Source organism: Podarcis cretensis (assembly GCF_951804945.1).
Source record: "Podarcis cretensis genome assembly, chromosome: 6".
Classification (NCBI taxonomy): Eukaryota; Metazoa; Chordata; class Lepidosauria; order Squamata; family Lacertidae; genus Podarcis; species Podarcis cretensis.
In genome coordinates this window covers 91693339-91707743 of record NC_137175.1, presented here as the reverse complement: position 1 = coordinate 91707743, position 14405 = coordinate 91693339, and the positions used below count along the sequence as shown (strand labels likewise).

Genomic DNA, 14405 nt, shown 5'->3' with positions numbered 1-14405 from the left:
TTTAATATTTTGTTGGAAGCCGCCCGAGTGGCTGGGGAAGCCCAGCCAGATGGGCGGGGTATAAATAGTAAATTATTATTATTATTATTATTATTATTATTATTATTATTATTATTATTATTATTACAGGTTCCTTGCTTGGGCATGCCATTCCTGGGGATCCATGATATTGGTTTTTCTACCCCAAACCCCAAGAGGACAACATTCTGCCCTTATGGGACACCCACTGCAGACATCATTCTAAACTTTGGCAGCCTTCATTCCCTACCCCCAGATGAAGTGTCCATGTCTACACATTCATCCCATTCTGGCAAAGAATCAAGAAGTTATTGATGTTTCCTTTATGTAAAAAAAAAACCAACAAAAACCAGACATTAAATGTGCCCTGCTTTAAAACACTTGGATCGATCCACCTACAATTGGGTAGGCTTAATCCACTCTGGAGGGGCTCGTCTTGCTTGCGGATTGTATCTACTTCTGTGAAAATGGCAAAATGCTACAGTTCTTTATATATTCCCCATTATAGTGAATGGAGGGGAACAGCACTTCAGCTTCATGTAATTTGGTTCTGATTAACAAGTCAAAGTGGAAAGACACAAAGCAGCTCTGAAACAGCTTGTGCCGCCTCTGAAAAGTGTGGATACAAATTGAATCTCGAAGCAGGTGCAAACCCCTCATTTTTAATACTATGGTTCTCTTATAGAGTGGTAGCTGGTTAAAGAACAAGGCGCAGAGAATAGGATTAAACGGACAGTTCTCACAATGGAGGAATGTAATCAGTGCTTTTTAGCTTGATCTGGAATCAGGGGAGAGCAGCGAGGTTGCTAAGTTTGCAGATGACACCGTATTATTTAGGGTGATTAAAACAACAAGACATAACCAGGAGCTTTCTCAACTGGGCGAACGGGCAGTAAAACGGCAAATGTAGTTCAACACAAAAACGGATAAAGTGGTGCATATTGAGGCATGAAATCCCAACTTCACAAGTACATTTTTTCATAGCTGTCAACCGTCCCTTCTTTGGCGGGAAACTCCCTTATCCCAGTGCCGTGTCCTGCTGCTGTCCCTTATTGATGATGTCCCTTAAATTTCCCAGGTTTCATGCTCGCCCCGCTCAGGAGGGAAGCAGCAGTTCGGGGTCCTCCATCACGAGAGAGCGAGAGAGAGCGTGCGCATGAGCTACCGCGTCTCCGTCTTTCCCTTTTCCCCCTCAGGGACGCATCGTGAGGAGACGGGTGGCGGCGGGCGGGCGGGCGGGCAGGCAGCCCCTCTCTTGCGAGACTTCAACCGCGCTGCCAAGGGAAGCCGGAGGCGGCAGCGGCGGCTGAGGAGGTGGCCTGAGGGAAGAGGAAGAGGAGGGGATGGGGAGGGACGCAGAAGGGCGGCGCTTCAGCAGCCGCCGCGCCACCGCAACTGCCTCATGCCGGGCTCATGGGCGGTGTGGGCAAGAGTCTCTCTCCCTCCCTCCCTCCCCTCTATTGGGCTGGGAAGGGCCGATGGAACTCCTTGCGCCAGGACGACGGCAGCTTAAGCAAACCCTCCAACCAGTGCAGCATCTTAATGGAGTGATTTCCCCCTCTGCATCCCTTTCATAACTCTATTTTTATAAATCATTTGTCCATCCATAGTTCAAATTTTTACTACAAGTTTTCTGTCAATCCTATGTAACTCTTTACAACAGCTTTTCAAATAAATTATAAACTTTCCCCATTCTTTATGAAAGAGGTCCTCTTCCTGGTTTCTAATTCTGCCTGGAAGCTTTGCCATCTCGATGTCGTTCATCAGTTTCGTTTGCCCCTCTTCTTTGGTCGGAGTTGTAGACCCTTAGGATCATCTAGTCCAACCCCCTGCAAAACACAGTCAGTGGCAGCCAAAGCAGCATGGCTCCATGAGTGGCGGATTTATGCATAAGCTAAGCCAAAATCCCTTATTTTGGCTGCTGATCCCTTATTTTTGAGGCTGCTGGGCCCTTATTTTCAAATCTGTAAGTTGACAGCTATGCATTTATTGGGCCCGAAGTGGCAGTGACTGACTAGAAAAGAGATCTCGGGGTCATGGGGCTGCCAGCATCATAAAGCCCTGATATAACCTATGGTGCTACTCTACTTGGAATACAGTGGTTCTCAAACCCCGAAAACCCCAAAGTAACTGTTCTGGTTTTCGAAAGTTTTTCAGAAGCCAAACATCTGATGCGTCTGCCAGCTATTTTTTCCGGGGCGCCTGCACCAATTAGAAACCGTGCCTTGATTTTCAAACATTTTAGAAGTCAAACAGAATTCCAGAACAGATTAAGTTTGGCACTTTTGTTTTTCCTACTTATTTTGCGTTTTTGTTTTTGAGGCTTTTTCGGTTAATTTGTTTTTGTGACTGTGTGGAACCCCGTTCAGCTACTGATGGATTGGTTGTGTGACTGCAGAAATGGATAAAAGCCCCCCATCCAAACAATGACTATCATCAGTGCAGGTAAGAATTTTTTTTTTTTTAAAAAAAAAATAGCATCTACAATACTGTCTTATTTATTTTATAGTACAGTACACTGATTATTGCTTTTTATGGATCAATGGTCTCGTTAGATACTAAAATTCATGTTAAATTGCTGTTTTAGGGGTTGTTTTTAAAAGTCTAGAATGGATTAAATGGTTTTGCATTACTTTCTATGGGAAAGCGCGCCTTGGTTTTGGAACGATTTGGTTTTGGAACAGATTTCCGGAACAGATTAAGTTTGGGAACCAAGGTACCACTGTACTGTGTACAATTTCAGTCACCGGACATTGCGGGCAGCTGTGGGGGGAGAATTTCAAAACTACCTAACTGTGAACTGGAATACCGCTGTTGTTAAGTTGTACTTATTCAAATTTTACCCTGCAGTTGTCCAACCAGGCAATTTGTACAAAATTTGTATAGGGGGAGGTGTGCGTAGTCATGCACACGTTGCTTATTTATTTCATAAAATCTACGAAAATTTACTTGATTGTAGCAAAAAATCTCAAAGTGATTTCAATTTTTTGGGTGTGAAAATGGCATACAAAAATGTATTGCATTAGGGAAACCTGCTTGCAGAAATGTGTAAAGGTAAAGGTAAAGGTACCCCTGCCCGTAGGGGCCAGTCGTGTCTGACTCTAGGGTTGCGTGCTCATCTTGCTCTAGAGGCCGGGAGCCAGTGCCGTCCAAAGACACTTCTGGGTCACGTGGCCAGCGTGACGAAGCTGCAGCTGGCGAGCCAGCACCAGTGCAGCACACGGAAACGCCGTTTACCTTCCCGCTATAAAGCGGTCTCTATTTATCTACTTGCACTTAAGGGTGCTTTCGAACTGCTAGGTGGGCAGGAGCTGGGACTGAAAGACAGGAGCTCATCCCGCCGTGGGGATTCGAACCGCCGACCATGCAATCGGCAAGTCCTAGGCACTGAGGTTTTACCCACAGCGCCACCCGTGTCCCGCAGAAATGTGTATATTAGTCAAAACTGCATACGAAAATGTGTTTATTGGAAGAAATTCACCAACTTACAGAAATCGCGCTTCATGCAACATGAACAGAATGGCAGAGCAGTAGCAAACTCAAATGGGCACCACAGTTCAAGAAGGACACTGACAAACTGGAACGTGTCCAGAGGAGGGCAACCAAAATGGTCAAAGGCCTGGAAATGATGCCTTATGAGGAACGGCTAAGGGAGCTGGGCATGTTTAGCCTGGAGAAGAGGAGGTTAAGGGGTGATATGATAGCCATGTTCAAATATATAAAAGGATGTCACATAGAGGAGGGAGAAAGGTTGTTTTCTGCTGCTCCAGAGAAGCGGACACGGAGCAATGGTTCCAAACTACAAGAAAGAAGATTCCACCTAAACATTAGGAAGAACTTCCTGACAGTAAGAGCTGTTCGACAGTGGAATTTGCTGCCAAGGAGTGTGGTGGAGTCTCCTTCTTTGGAGGTCTTTAAGCAGAGGCTTGACAACCATATGTCAGGAGTGCTCTGATGGTGTTTCCTGCTTGGCAGGGGGTTGGACTCGATGGCCCTTGTGGTCTCTTCCAACTCTATGATTCTATGATTGTATGATTCTATGAGATCACAGCTTCTCTTCCTTCAACTGGATGATGGGATGTTTCCAGTTTATGAAACCAGAGTTGCAATCTCCACTTTGTGGCTTGAATGTGTCTATGCTGGTGCAAAGAGACCGCAGTGTTAGTGAGCAAGTAGCTGAACATGGAAACTTACAGTTTCATAACAAGCAACACACACACATGACTCCTGGACAGGCTTGTGACTTTCAGAAGTCCAAATATAAGATATTCATTGGAGGCTGCAGAGCTTTGAAAAATTAAAGAATAGGGTGCAAGACTGGTTTCATTATGCTCAAATTCAAGAGGTTTTTAAGTCAGACAAAAAAATAGGATTCCAGGTGGAAAAATCGAAATTAGAGACAGAACTGTTAGAACCTAAGACCAAGGCGCTTTCGAGAATGTATAACTTGCTGCTTAAATGGAACACCCAGGATGAGATATCAAATCAGCCATGATAAAATGGGCTCAGGATATTCGGTACAACATTATGTTAGAAGACTGGGAAAGGTTATGGACCACTGGAATGAAATTCACGGCATGTAATGCCCTGAAGGAAAATATTATGAAAATGATATATAGGTGGTACATGACCCCAGTCAAACTTGCAAAAATATATCATCGGTCTGATAATAAATGTTGGAAATGTAAGGAGGCTGAAGGGACATTCTTTCATCTTTGGTGGACTTGTCCAAAAGTGAAGGCCTTCTGGGAAATGATCTATAATGAGTTAAAAAAGGTGTTTAGATACACCTTCCCTAAGAAACCAGAGGCCTTCCTCCTGGGCATTGTGGACCAAAAGGTGTTAAAGAAGGATAGAACTTTTTTTATGTATGCAACTACAGCAGCAAGAATACTCAGTGCAAAATATTGGAAGACACAAGACCTTCCCACGCTGGAAGAGTGGCAGACGCAGTTGATGGACTATATGGAACTGGCTGAAATGACTGACAGAATGCGAGATCTGGGAGAAGAGACAATGGAAGAGGACTGGAAGAAATTTAAGGACTATTTACAAAAACATTATAAGTTGTATGAATGTTAAGAATCTGCATGACTTGGAAATTTTAGCTCCTGCAATTAGATTAGGAAAATAGAAAGTTAAGTTATAAGTAAGAAAAAGTTGAAATTTAAAGTTATTTTATGTATTATCTTAAGGTATAAATATTTGACAAAAGGTACTTTAAATTTAGAAGTAAAACACTCTGAAAGATATAAATAAGATACGAAACAAGGTAATAATTTGCTGATATGTTTATTGTAAAGAACGCAGGGTGAGGGAGATGTGGGGAAGTCCAGTTAGTAACCTAAAAATGTATTTTGAAAGTTGGATTGTTTTTCTTTTTTTCTTTTTTCTGGTTTGTCCTTCTTTTTCTTTTTTGTAAACTGAAAATGTAATAAAAATTTTAATAAAAAAAAACAAAAACAAAAACAAATATAAGATATTCAGCTGGGGCAGCAGGCAGAAATAGACAATTTGCAAGGAAGAATTTGTCCCAGCAGATCTTTCTAGCGTTCCAGCTTTTGTTGGCATAGATGTGCTGGCTATTTAAGTATGTAGCTTAACCTCAGCTGGAGACTAATTGTGAAATACAAAATGGTATTATATACCTGTAAGGTTATATCATATTACAAAATCTGGAAGTAAGAATTGTTGGAGGAAATGTGGAGTGATGGGAACATACAGTCCTATGTGGTGGGATTGTCCGTTAGTTAATGAATTTTGGAAACAGATTGGTATAGAAATATCGGGAATTGTGGGAAGGAAGGTGGAAATATCTAAATTAATGGTTCTTATTAGCCTGAGTAGCACCGAGTTAAAAACTAAAGAGGAATGTAAATGGGTAAAATTGATGGTAATTGCAGCTAGACAGGTTATAGCAAGTAATTGGAAAAATGCAGAAGAGCTAGGGGTGAACCAATGGAGAAAAAAACTGAATTATATTATAATTTTAGAATATCTACCTGTGAAGATACACAAAATGAAAGGGTTTAAAGTCAGTGAGAAAGAGGAGGATTGGTTTGAGAAGATATTGAATTATTTGGGTAGGTCTGAACAATTTGGAGCAATTAAAATGTTAAAAGTTAAATAAACCTTGTGGAGGAAGGAATGTTAATGTATATAGAATTGTACATATGGTTGATTTTAATATGTTATTATTGATTATGTATACCCAATGTATCAGCCACCTGGGAGGGTTTCACTGTTTGTGTTTTGGTTGTTGGTAAAATAATAATAATAATAATTGTGAAATACTGTACAGCTATTGTAAGAAAGGGCAATTCCTGTGATAATGGCATCACTTAAATAGTGGAGAAATTGTGGCTGGAAACACCATATCATCTGATCCATGATTCATTCCTTTGCAACTCATCAAGAAGCAAAAACCCTGCAAGTTCCACAATTATTTCCTAATCAATTACTTGTTGTGCTGCAGATATGCAAAGCAAAATGAAAGGCTGACAGACTTGAATGGCATCTCACTGGATGAAAAGGGATGCAGACTGGGGAGAAAAGAGTTCACAGGAAAACGGTTAGCTGGACCGCAGAGCATCCGAACTACCGAAAGCATCTGTAGGCTAAGTCGTGGAAAAATACCCCAAAACTGAGCAAAGCAAATTTTATTAGCAAGTTGTGGGAACAACTAAACATTCTGAGGTTAACAACATTGAAAAATAAGGAAAAATACCCTGAAATATTATACAGATAGAACCCAACGTCTTATTACTTTACAAGAAAATCAAGGATATTGGGAAGTCGGATAAATTATATGTTGCTGTACAATGTTGACGTTGTACAACAGTGTACTAAAATGTACGTAAGAATTTTATTTTACTGTATAAGGAAAAAATTGTGCAAATAAATATTTGAGCCACTTTATTCTTCTGTTATGCTGTTATTACTAATTGTAATACCGATTGCTCTTTTGGTTATTTTGTATTACATTGAATAATAAAAAAGGTTTAGCTTTTAAAAAAAAATCAAAGATGATGCTACCCTCCAATGACAGCAAGGGCAGCTTTACCAAATGAATAATGGAAAGCAGTCAGAGGCTCTGAGCAGCAAATTCCTCAGGTAGCAGCCCTCTCTTTCTCTCTCTCTCTCTCTTGGCATTGAGATGCTCTGCGAAAGTTTGACTCGCTGAATGTTAAACGAAACTCTGGTACATAAAAGCAGTAATGGGTTAAGAGCAGAGGACCAGAAGGTGTATGGGCCCCTCTAATGTGTCTTTCAACCATGTAAAAACAGTAAAAATGGATCCACAGTTCAATAGGCAGGGAAAGTAGGGAAGCCATATTTGCTAAAATTCTCCAAATAATTCAACAGGTAAGGTAAAGGTAAAGGTAAAGGGACCCCTGGCCATTAGGTCCAGTCATGGCCAACACTGGGGTTGTGGCGCTCATCTTGCTTTATTGGCTGAGGGAGCCTGTTTACAGCTTCTGGGTCATGTGGCCAGCATGACTAAGCCGCTTCTGGCGAACCAGAGCAGTGCACAGAAACGCCGTTTACCTTCCCGCCGGAGCGGTACCTATTTATCTACTTGCACTTTGAAATGCTTTCGAACTGCTAGGTTGGCAGGAGCAGGAACCGAGCAAAGGAAGCTCACTTCGTCATGGGGATTTGAACCACCGACCTTCTGAGTCCTAGGCTCTGTGGTTTAACCCACAGCGCTACCCGCGTCCCAATTCAACAGGTGCTCATATATAAACATGTCTGAAATGTTTAAGTAACCTTGTTTTGAGACCTCCTCATTCAAATCCCTTTTCTTTCTGTCCCTCCCCGCCTGTAAATCAAACACTCAACAAATGGATGGGAGGTTGAATCTCAAGACTAAAAATCAGGCATTTAAGGATGCAGGCCTTTTTCTACTTACCTGGGAGTAAGCCCCATTAAACGGGACTTACTTTTGAGTGAACATACAGGCGATTGCCTTGTAGTAGTTCATTTTTTTTGTTTTGGTGTATTCTGAGGCCAGCTGAACGTCATAGTCACATTTAAGGTCTAGAATATCAATTTTCTAGAAGGCCAGCTAGCAGCAGGCTTACTGTGTGTTCAGACCCAGAAACCTCCCTCCTAAATAAATTCACACTTGACTCAAAATTTTGGTTTGGTTTTTGGCAGAATTTAGGCCACAACTTTATTGATTACAGCAAGTGACTGGTTGCATAGGCTCTGGTTCAACTAGCTCCCTGCCATGCAGGTGGCGCTGACCCAGGGCACCAGCATAGGTCAGCCAAGGGTGAACACCTGGATAAGCGGAAAGCCGGGAACGGGCTAACTCCACCACCCAGATGTCCCCCTGGACTCAGGCACGGGTACAACCCCCTCTCAGGGGTTGACCAAACCATCGAGTCCCTGGATTTCTTTAACAGAATACCCTTCACACAGGGAAGGCGAGAGCGTTCTCCCATCCCTATCACCTGAACCAGAGCCTATCCGCAACCTTACAATTTGTGACGATTTGCTACGCAGCAGGCGAAACCCAAATGGCAACAGCCAATCAGCCAAGTGGGGAAAATTCCTGCCTTGCCCCTGTCCCAACGACAGACGACACATGACGGCATAGCAAGGTCAAGCGCAAAGCCCTAAAAGTAGGGAGAGGTGGGCAGGTGTTCTGAATGCATGTGCCGAAAGAGGAAGCTCTGGGTCATGTGCATGGGCATAAATGGGTCCCTTGATCCATTTAGCCTGCGTCCCATTGGCCTGATTGAACCCTGCATCAAGGGACCTACCAGTCGGGTGTTGTGGCTATCCAAACATACCCACCCCACAACACAGGGTTAGGTTGCCCGGTCTCACCACAACACGTGCCCTCTTTAAGGGAGAACCCGATTTGTATGATCTAGTTAATGCCCAGCACAGTGGACGCTCAGGTTGCAAACATGATCCATGAGGGATGCACGTTTGCAACCCACGTCTGCGCATGCACGGGTTGCGATTCGGCGCTTCTGCACATGTGCAAAGCACGATTTAGCATTTCTGTGCATGCACAACCGCCGAAACCTGGAAGTAACCCATTCCAGTACTTCTGGGTTTTGGCGGTCCGCAACCGGAAAAAACACAACCCAAAGGGGTTGTAACCCGAGGTATGACTCTATAGCCATGAAGGCAAGGATAGTGCCCTGTTGATAAAACATGGGGCTGAGTAGTGGACCCGGAGCCCTGGGTAGAGTCAGAAGACCTTTGTGCCAGCATGCCCCCGGCTAGGACTGCTAATGCAACACACGCCACCAGCAAGACACACGCATCCCTTGCCATCCTCCGCATCGTAACATCTAGCTGCCCTTGTTCTCCAGTCCCTCCATCCCAAACCTGTTTATTGCTGGCCATTCCCATCAGTGGCACAGATTCATGTGGGTATCATTAAAGAGACACATGGTTTATTTACTCATTAGCATATCCAGCTGTTAGCTTTCCTTCTCCCAATATTTCAGACTAACTAGCACTTTGACATAAATAACACCCATTCAACTAGATGCCGAAGGATATTAAAAGCAGAGAACTCTTAAGCGACTGTGGCTCTTTTTTAAGCGCTCCAGGCGATCTCTGGTTATTTGGGGAGGAGACAGGATGGCAAGCTAAAAACGGACAGGAAGACCTAGCGTTTTTTCTTAAACAGGCCTGTTAAAATGAGTGAAATATCACTTTATTACGCCGATGACATTACGTCGGGAACGATGAATCCTAAGTTTCCTTTCACTACTACAATCATACGCAACTCTTTGAACGTTAATCATTCACATCATATTCCCAACAGCCATCAGGTGCCTGGACTCTGTGGTTGATTGAATTAAGATGAGCCAGCTGGGGAATGGTTGACTCCTCTTCCCCCGAGGCTGTGGAGCAGCGGTCAAGGGGAGGTAACAGGAGCTCTTGCCAAAAACAGTCACTCGAATGCCTGCAATGGGCTTCATTGATATTCTGCAGGGCTGCCAAGCGGTTTGAGAGTGACCTCCTTGCAAACTGTTGCTGGATTTGCCCCACCAGGGGCCAGGTCTGATCTTTAAAAAAAATCCCCACCTGCCATTTAATTAATGTTATTTAACATTTCTAAGGCAAACAGCATGTTTGGCCGTTTTTAGCTAATTCCGCTTCCGAGCACCCAGTTAATGGTCTCATTTCAGATGAGAATCTGAGGCCTTTTTCACATATGAATATTATATATTTGCAAACCTGGTCTCTGTGAATTAAACAACAACAACACCCCCTAATTTACACTGAGCTTGTTGTACGTTTGCTTCCAAAACGGCTACCTTCCATGTCCAATACCAAACTACCATGTGACATATTTGTCATGAACGGCTAAAATTAGTATCATGTTTTAAAAAAACCCAAAGCCTTAGAGACGATTTTTTTAAAAAAAATAATAATTTATTATTTCTACCCTGCCCATCTGGCTAGGTTTCCCCAGCCACTCTGGGTGGGTTCCAGCAAAATATTAAAATACAATAATTCATCAAACATTAAAAACTTCCCTAAACAGGGCTGCCTTCAGATGTCTTCTGAAAGTCAGATAGTTCTCCATTACCTTGACATCTGATGGGAGGGCGTTCCACAGGGCGGGTGCCACTACCAAGAAGGCCCTCTGCCTAGTTCCCTGAAACCTCACTTCTCACAGGGAGGGAACCACCAGAAGGCCCTTGGAGCTGGACCTCAGTGTCCAGGCAGAACAATGGGGTGGAGACACTCCTTCAGGTATACTGGGCCGAGGCCATTTAGGGCTTTAAAGGTCAGCACCAACATTTAGAATTGTGCCTGGAAACGTACCGGGAGCCAATGTAGGTCTTTCAGGACCAGTGTTATTGGCAACTAAGAGAGGTAACTGCTGAGCCAAGATCTGAACTTTTGCTTCTCAATTCACAGAACAAGAAGCTAAATACTGAAGCTGCAATCCTCAGTTTAAATCCATTAAATTCCATACAGCCATTAAATTCAACAGACCTTACTTTGCATGGTTAGGATTGCATTGCAAAGCACAGTATGTTTCTAACTTAATTAGTAATATAATCACAGCTTGGAATGCAGGTACCTTAAGGACCCTTCTCTAAATGCATGCATGCATTCCTAAATCTACAATTCTGTGCTGGAAAAAACTCAGAGGAGCATTTAGCAAAATTGTCTTAGATAGACCTGCTGAACAGAGAAGGCCGGGCAAAATTGTTGCAATCATTTGATGCCAAGTTATTCAGCAGTGGTGTAGCGTGGGTTGTCAGCACCCGGGGCAAGGCAAGTAATTTGCGCCCCCTAACTGGTGGATTTGAGCCCCCTAACCCGTGGATTTGCGCCCCCTAACCCTAACCCCCAGATGTTGCGCCCGGTGCGGCCGACCCCCCTGCACCCCCCACGCTATACCACTGTTATTCAGTTTCCTCTGTGATGTCACCTCAGTCAGGACATTTCGAACCACAAGATCAGTGATGTAATTCTTGCTCAAGTCTCCAAAATGTCCATTTTGGAATTTATATATACAAAAAACCCTGTGTTCTCAGTTGGTATATTAGAATTAAATTCAACCATAAAAGGGTGGCTTATATGTGTGGGTTGGTTTTCTCCCTCTTATAGACATGCATTTACTCAGCTTAGATATCAAACTGTTCCCACAGAATATCTGACTAGTAAATTCCGCCTGTGGATCAGGCCAGGCTATGTACTATATTCTGTATTGTTCTCTTTATAACTCACCTGGGGAAAGATTCTTCTCTAATCACTTCAGAATTTTCTAGAAATAAGCCAGATGACTTCAAAATTATATGGTTGACTTATGTAGTCATGCCCGTTACCGATAGCTTTGCACACACTAACAGCAAAAAATTGTGTGTGTGTGTGTGTGTGTGTGTGTGTGTATGCATGCAGGTTCAAAAATAAGGGCAAATCCACACTTCCATTTGTGCCCTGCTTTCTAGACACAGGTCTACGATTTGTAGGCATGGCATCCTAATTCTGTTGTCGTTGTTCCTCCACTTTCACCAGGAAAACCTGCTGTTTACTGCTGAACCGGAACAAATGTCAATTGGGTTTTCCTCAGATTGACATTTGCTCTGATTCAGTAGTAAACAGTGGATTCCCCTGAGGGAAGTGGCAGGACAAAAAACCAACCTCTTGGACCCATTCCTACAATCACGGACCTATGCACAAATGTGGACGAGCCCAAAATGTTCATTTAAATGTGCATTTTAAATGCATTGTCTCTCAAAATGCATTTTAATCTCAGAATATACATTGTGAAACACATTTTGATATATATTTTTGAGACACGGAGGGCATTGTAGCACTCAAATAAATGAGAAACCCAGTGGATAGCTATGTTCTGGTCCACATATCAGCCTGGAAGATACGGATCAGTACAGTCATTACAGGAATTTGAAAAACTGAATATGCTATAGCTTCCCTAGATGGGAATTATGTTCTTAATTTAAATCTCACTCCAACCACAAACTCACGACATAGCAAGCCACTCTTAGCTCCTTCTGCAACATGAATATATTTCTTTTTATATTTGCCCTCCTTAAAGGGCCATTGCGGAACAACAGGGAGGGGCAGCCTGTGTTTCTGGTTGGAGTACAACTCCCCGGCCGTAAGGATTACTGAGATAATGAATGCAACGCAAGCATTTAGGGGAAATGAGTGCTTAGCGATTGCCAAATGCTGTCAAATATCAACTGTCAAATACCGCTAAATTTCAAATATTGAAATCCAATCTCAGTGAGAGTAATCACATATTGCAGGGTGTCAAAAGCCAATATCACTGAATATTCTGCAAATATTCGCAGAATATTTGGCCTCAAAACCTTCTTTGTAACACTTTGCTTAAACTCTTGCTTGAAAAATAGCATAGAAGGAATTAAACCCTACATAGCAGAAAGGAAATTGGGAGGGGGGCACCGCCGGGATTGAGACAAAACCAGCCTGTTGCCCGACACTGCTAAACCCGGTGTCAGAACCTGCAGTAGAATGGATTTGGCCTCCGACTACTGAAAGAGCGTTTTGCTTTGTGTTGCAGAAGTGAATGACTGCCATCCATTTCCGCGGCAGAAACTCTCTGGTGCAGATAATAAAGCAGAAGGGTGCCAACAGGACAGGAGAATGGATGGCCCTGGAAATAAAAATGGGAAAAAAACCCATGAAATATCACAAGCAAGAAGGGGTGGGGGGAAGTCTGGCATCCTTCCTTCTGGCCCTCCTATTCCATGCCACCCTTAAGGTTTCTCTCCCACCCTCTCGCTTTTAACTCCTCTCCTTTCCAGCATTCCTCAGCTCCTTTGACTGCCTGGGAAAGCCCCAGCAGAGAAGCCTTGTGAGATGCTAGCTAAGCGATACAACACTATTGCTGGAGCATCCTTGTAAGGTAAAGAACCCCTGGAGAGTTAAGTCCAGTCCAAGGCAACTATGGAGTTGCAGCACAGAAATATACTCGGAGACAAGAGTGGATTTCATGCTCTTTATTCAGCTCATAGTGGTGAGGGATGGAAGTTCCCCCAGAATGTCTGCTTTATATACATTATTTACACAATGGGCCCCAATGGGCTAATTCCTGGATTCACCTGTAGGCCAATCCACCTGGAGCTGGGTTGGGTGGCTCCTGTGGACCAATCAGACTGCTACATTCTGTATCCTATTGTTCTAGGACCGATCAGACTGCTGCATTCTGAACCCTATTGTTCTAGGACCAATCAGACTGCTACCATTTGGATCCTGTTCAACTCAGTACATAACAGGCACTCATCTCACTTTCAGGCCAAGGGAGCCGGCGTTTCTCCACAGACAGCTTTCTGGGTCATGTGGCCAGCATGACTTAACCACTTCCGGGGCAACAGGACACCGTGACAGAAACCAGAGCAGCGCATGGAAACGCCATATATCTTTCCGCTAGAGTGATACCTATTAATCTACTTGTACTGGTGTGCTTTCAAAGTGCTAGGTTGGCAGGAACTGGGACAGAGCAACAGGAGCTCACCCCATTGTGGGGATTCGAACCTCCGACCTTCTGATCGTCAAGCCCAAGAGGTTCAGTGGTTTTAGACCACAGCACCACCCGCGTCCCCCTTTACCTTTTTTACCTTGTAAGCAGCAATGCCCAATGCCCAACCTCCAGTGAGATGCGCACAGGCACCATTGGGCCCATGGAGTCCTTCCAGGGGCACTGCCAGGCTCATAAATTCCCTCTGAAGGTGGCCACACACAGTCAGTTTATCTTCATTCCCCCATGCCCTGGCTGTGGGTTTTTTTATGATTTTTAAAATGATTTTCAATTTTATACATTTCAACAATTTTGCAATCATTTTAACATTTCAAAACTTGACTTCCTTCCCCCTCTTTCTGTGCTTCCTTCAATATATTTTTTATATTTT

The 14405-nt window shown here is 43.5% G+C and overlaps 1 long non-coding RNA gene across 1 annotated transcript in view; it reads left to right on the top strand.

Annotated features, from left to right (window-relative positions):
• The window catches only part of LOC307218968, a 326381-nt gene that overhangs the window by 122190 nt on the left and 189786 nt on the right, over positions 1-14405 (top strand). Inside the window, exon 3 of the long non-coding RNA XR_013840206.1 lies at positions 5674-6105. This is a non-coding gene — a long non-coding RNA (uncharacterized lncRNA). The remainder of the gene's footprint in view (positions 1-5673; positions 6106-14405) is intronic.